Genomic DNA, 6500 nt, shown 5'->3' on the forward strand with positions numbered 1-6500 from the left:
CTCTAGACCTCTTTTCATATTTTTGGTTTAGTCTTTCTCCAGTTTGATGATGAGTGTAATGTTCCCCATCTGATACCTATTAAGTTATGCTTACTATAAATATTCCACAACTAAGTGAACTTTGTGCTAGTTCTCTTTCCACACAACGTGCACCTTAGAAAAGGTTAGCCTGTTTGTTTGTTTGTCCACTTTGTTATCTGTTCACTTCAGTACAAATTCTTTCAAGTGGAAAGCAATTCCAGCTGCAGTGCCTATTCAGATTTTCTGCATTGTCCGGTCTTCATCCATCCAGTAATTCTACGGGATTTTTTGGGGAATGACAGTTTCAGTTTCCTTTAAAACAGCTTACTATCTTTCAAAATCAGTGATAATTAAAAAGTTTATGCTGAGAGTTAAATAGGGTTTGTCAGATAATTAAGAAAATTACCACCAGATAGATTAACACTAATGTCTAGGACGTATCTGAAACTTTGTTCTCTACTTAATCAATTAACTTTTTCAAATATTTCATTGTTTTTCCTCCTCTTCAGAATATAAATAACTCATGAAATATGCTTAAAATTGACTTTTTTATTATAAGGTAACTTCAAGGATTGATCTCTTAGAAGTTTTAACAAAAAAATGTAGGTTGGGAAAGTTTTTTTAACCTAATATAATAATAATAATAATAATAATAATAATAATAATAATTATTATTATTATTATTATTATTATTATTATTATTATTATTGTTGTTGTTGTTGTTGTTATTGTTATTATTATTATATTAATGTATTATTATTATTATTATTATTATTATTATTATTATTATTATTAGTCTATGTTGCATTTTTCATACCAGATAACTAATTTCTCTATTAATATCTTGTGCATCAGTTGGGCTTAAATAGTTCCACACTCCTACTACAATACTCCTGTTTGCAGCCAATACATCAGTTTGTCTTGGGAATGACAAATACAAGCCCTGCTCAGAGGCCAGAGGGATTTTTAGCCATTCTTCTTGCAGAATAGTACTCAGGTCACTACATGATGCTGATGGAGGAAAAAAAAATTCTGGCTCACTCCTCCAAAACACCCCTAAGTGACTGTGACTTCACTTTTATTGTCATCAAACCACTGTCACCAGTCTTGCTGTGTATATTGATGTAATATCATCTTGATACATGGCACAGTCTTCAGGATAAAATGTTTGAACCACTGGATGCACATGGTCCTTCAGAATGGTTCAGATATTCTTGGAAGTTTTGCGTTCATATAAGTATTAGGCCTGAGGGAATGCCATAATATTGCAGCCTAAACCATCACTGATCCACCCCCATGCTTCCCTCTGGGCATGCAACAGTCTGGGTGATACGCTTTTTTGAGAGGGTCTGGCTGCAGACTCGGTGCAGATGCAATCTGAGCTGCATACAATGCTTTTGAATAGGCTCACCTAACCCGACCTCTAACCCTACCCGTCACAGTGACGTCACTAGCTTCATTGAGTGCATTGTGTCTGACAATTTCATAAAGGCTGTATTCAGGTACTATTGGCTTTTTTGGGGTTTCTCCACACCATAACTCTCTCAGATCAGGGAAAAGACAGTAAAGGTGGACTCATTAGAGAACAATCCATGTTTCGCGTTGTCCACAGCCTAAAGCCCCTTTCACACATACAGACCTTTCCGGAAAATTACCGGCAATTTTCTGGAAAGGTTGTATGTGTGAACAGGCCCTTTTTGAAAATACCGGTAAATTCTTTCTAGCTATTTTCCGGAAAGAGAAGTTGTAACATTACCAGTAATTTGCCGGAATGCTGCGCTGTGTGAATGCAGAAGGAAGATTGCCGGAAAGAGCGTGTCCACGTCTAGAACGTGCTGATGTGAGACACCTGCTTTAGCCATTCAGAACAGTCAGACGCATTCATGTGCATGCGGTTTATGAGAATAAAAGCCTTTGAATATTTTCCAGACACCTTTAGCTGCTAGATGTTAGTCAGATAATGTTTCTATGTTCCTTCGTAATGCTAACTGTGTAAATAATTATCGATAAAGTGTTTATGATAATCCGTTATTTGTTTCGTGAGCGCCCATAGCGCCAGCACACACACATATCATGAACATCTCGACATGCGAAAGTGTTTCTCTATGTTTTCATTAGAGTTGTACTCAATACTGATCCATCCAAAGAGTTTGTAATGAATACTACCAGCTCTAAAGTGATGTTGGTGAAGTAGCAGTGGTTTCTGCTGATGTCAGATGCACATGTAAATGAATGGCAGAAAAAGTAGTTCCTTAAACAAAAGTTTTTAGACTCTCTGTGTTTGATTTTCTTTTTTATACTCACTATTATGGCATCAAACTGTTGTATAAATCGTACACTGGTAGCATAACGATATGGCTTTATATCGTCACTGGTGGGACTCTAAGGCATGCCTCCCACCAGTGCAGATATCAGCCATATCACACTGCTACGACACTAAAGAAACCAGGTTGCTGGTTTGAGCCTTGGCTGGGTCAGTTTCCATGTCTGTGCGGAGTTTGCATCTTCTCCCCGTGTTCATGTGGGTTTCCTCTGGGTGCTCCGGTTTCCACCACAGTTCCAAAGACAATTGGGTATGCTAAAATTGACTGTAGTGTGTGTGTGAATGAGTGTGTATGGATGTTACCAAGTGATGGGCTGTGTAAAACATATGCTGGATAAATTAGCAGTTAATTTCGCTGTGGCAACCCCAGATTAATAAAGGGACTAAGCTGAAAAGAAAAAAAATAATAATTAATTAAATATGCTTGAGACATTCTGTGATTTGGTTTAAAACGCATTTTTAATGGCAATAGTAATTATATCATTATACTTGTGTGACAAGTGAAATTACAATGTCATGTCAACAACCCATATATATCTGCCACTGCAATGTGGGGTTAAATCCACAAAAGCAGGGTCATAACCCTGGATTAAAAGAAGTATTAAGCCCCTTTGAAATCTGTAGCGTGAAACATTGACTTACCAAGGGGTAAACAGTTTAAAACACCATAACATAAGGTTAAGCACAGTGTGAAAAGCCATTTGGAGTCTTTCATATGTGTCTATGCTTTCTATGATTATAAGCAGGCCCGTGTGTAATTTTCCTGCGAGAACCCAGTGACATTTAACTCAATATGTCTCAGGACAGACTATCCTCTTCCCTGCCCAACATTCACAGCACTGGGGATTAGCTGTAACCAATCCATCAATCTTAGTTTACTCTTTCACACTTACAACCCATGATAAAGGTACACCGTATTCTTTCAAGTTTTTATCACAAGCTAAAACACATGCTAATTTGACAATTTATTCAACTCAAAATGTTTGAAGTTATTACAATACATAAAAACAAAACATTTTTATACATTAAATATCACAATGCAAAACAATATAATATACATATATTATGTATAGGAGGCTTTGCTTTGTTTAAATGATCATTTATTCTTCTTTAATTCCTCATTTGTTTGATTTGGAAGTGAAACTTGTCATACATGTTCCTGACACGATTTTACATCGAGTAAGGACATCATGAACTGGTCTTGTTTCCTTTTGCACCTTCTACAGCTTGGCGCAGACACATTTAGAGTTGCTTAAGCCGGTGTTCCCTGTTTCTGCTGACTTAGAACAGCTGAGCTACATGTAATAGTTCATACCAACATCAGAACACAGAGCTATGCTATATGTCATTGATCATTTTTAACTCTCACCTCTTATAAACCTGATCGATTTACATCTGTAAATACCGCTGTGACTTGTATCTGGCTGCTTCACTTGACTATTATCATGAATGGAGGCTTTGGATCAGGGAAATTTCAAGGATAGTTGGAATAGTGGTAATTTACACATTTGTGACATTGGGCTTTATCTAAAAATAACCCAAGATTCACTTTACAGCCTCACTCGTCTTTGGCTATCTATTGCAGAATATGATATATGTATATAAGGGATAGTTCATCCAACAGAGTTAATTGTGGCATCCTTACTCCCCCTCCACATGGTCCAAACCTAATTGAGTTTCTGTTGTCTGATAAACACAAAAGAAGATATTTTAAAATATGCTAGAGACTAGATTTTTGTAGTATGATGTTTAAAGTTGATGTTAATGGCTACCAGTGCCCAACATTCTTTCAGATATCTTATTGTTTTGCTTAAAAAGAAAGAAAGAAAGAAAGAAAGAAAGAAAGAAAGAAAGAAAGAAAGAAAGAAAGAAAGAAAGAAAACCCCTCTTAATGGGTTCACCTAGTAAGTCATGAAAATTTTGTCATGATTTAAACACTCTCTACTGTTCCAAACCTGTTTGGCCTTCTTTTTTCTGTTGAAGTGTTTCTGGAGTAATTTGGTCCCATTCCTCTACAAACAAGTCTTACGATGCACAACAGCACAGGGTCTTTGGTGTTGTTTTTTGCACTTCAAAATTCACCACACGTTCTCCATTGTAGACAGGTCGGGACTGCAGGCAGGCCTGTATCCTCTTCCTCCACAGCCAGGACTTTGGAATGTTTACAGAACCAGGGTGGACTGGCCATAGGCAGCACTAAGAAATTTCCCGGTGGCATGATGGTCAATGGTAAATCTGGCCTGCCCCACAACCCCATTACTCACCCACCCAGCTTTTCACTTACCAATCACACCCTGACCTCCCCCCAATGATCAACCATGATCGCCCAACAACCCCACCTCTTCACTTATTTGAACACACCTCACTCCCCTATTCACCTATAGCCCGTTTCCACTGAGTGTTATGGTTCGTTACACTTTTATGGCCGTTTCCACTGTCAAAGGGTACCTAGCTCAGTACAATCTGCAGACTGTAATTTTGCATTGTCTTGTTAAAATTTTTATGGGTTTCCCTGGAAAAGAAAGCAGCATGTTATGATCCAAAATCTTTATGTACTTTTCAGCATTAATGGTGCCATCACAGAAGTGCAAGTTAGCTTTGCCAAGAGCACTGACACAACCCTGTACCATGACAGACACTTGTTGAACATGAACTTGTTGCTTATAACAGTCTGTAAAAGTAAATTTGGGAATCAATACTTTCTTTTTTATTTGAGTTTTCCAAACTATCCCAACCTTTTTTGATTTGGATTTGTATCTTCTTTAGTGATTAACATAATACATTAATATAAGTCAAAAAGGTTGGGTACCACTTAAGGCTGAGTAAATAATGAGTTAATTTTCATTTTTGAGTGAATTATGCCTTTAAGACTTGCTACTGTACATGGGGGAAAGAAGCATTTCAAATAGTATGCTACATTTATTCTATAAATGTTAAATTGTTTATTATTTAATTATAATCTAATTTTGTTTAGGAAGTGAATTCATTTTTAAAACTAAACTCAAAAGTCAAAGTGAGTGTATTATACAGAAACAGTAATTTGTTGTGCAGAAACTGACTGTGAATAACTAAGCACTAACAGTTCCTTTGTACAATTAGCACTTCTTGAGTGTATTGCCTCTTCTTACTGAATCGCTGAATGCCTTCTCAATTTCAAGTTCTCACTTTGGATAAAAGCTTCTGCTAAATGACTAAATGTAAATGTAATAAAATACCAAATGTATACAGCAAAAGTAGTTGTTACTATAGAAGCAGCAGCATATTTCTGGCCAAATCTGTATACCCAATTATGGAATGGATGTTAATTAAAATATTTAATGAAATAAATATTTACCTGATACAGGAATGATTTAATATTGAAAATCTTACATGTAATTTAACATTTACAGTTTTTCCTGATGTTTGTATTTATTTCTTTAGTGTGGTATTTCTTTCTGTCTTTCTTTCTTTCTTTCGTGTGTTTTAACACCCTTTGCCAGTTGCTGCAGTAGTTCACACATGCCACCACCCAAAGGCCATATTTCAAGTTTCCTGTTTATGCAAGAGACAAGAATTCAAAGCACATGTGGTGTCTGAATGTGGGTGTACTGTAAGTAATCTGATTAACCATGCTTAGCCTTTCTCTGCCATAAAATACGTTCAACTATATTAAATAAATCAGCGGATGCTCTTCAAGCCATAACCCAGCCGTAACCCAGTACTGGGAAACACCCATACATTCTCACATTCACACACGCACGCACGCATTACTACACTGGGGGAGAACTGGAGCATCTGGAGGAAATGTAAATATTTATTGTGTTGATTTTGTTTTCAATTTTTTTATTTTTATTTTTTGGACGATTAACCCTTAAACTGAATGATCGATCCATACCAGCAATGGATTCTTTGCAGTTTCATATTTTGTCACATTCAGGTTTTGTTCTCTCAATATACTACGCACTTTGCAAATTTCAGCTCTTGGAAAGATCATATAGTACAAATTTGATAACATAGACATACAGTACATTTATCGAATATTAATTAATACAAAAATGTGATGGATCAGAATGCAGTCAGAGTCTTTAAAATTTCAAAAATTAAAAACAAAAAAATTTACCATGGCTATAAAAACTCATTATGCCCCTTAGACATAATTACATTTGACATACAGCCT

The sequence above is a fragment of the Danio rerio genome, chromosome 12 (assembly GCF_049306965.1).
Source record: "Danio rerio strain Tuebingen ecotype United States chromosome 12, GRCz12tu, whole genome shotgun sequence".
Lineage (NCBI taxonomy): Eukaryota > Metazoa > Chordata > Actinopteri > Cypriniformes > Danionidae > Danio > Danio rerio.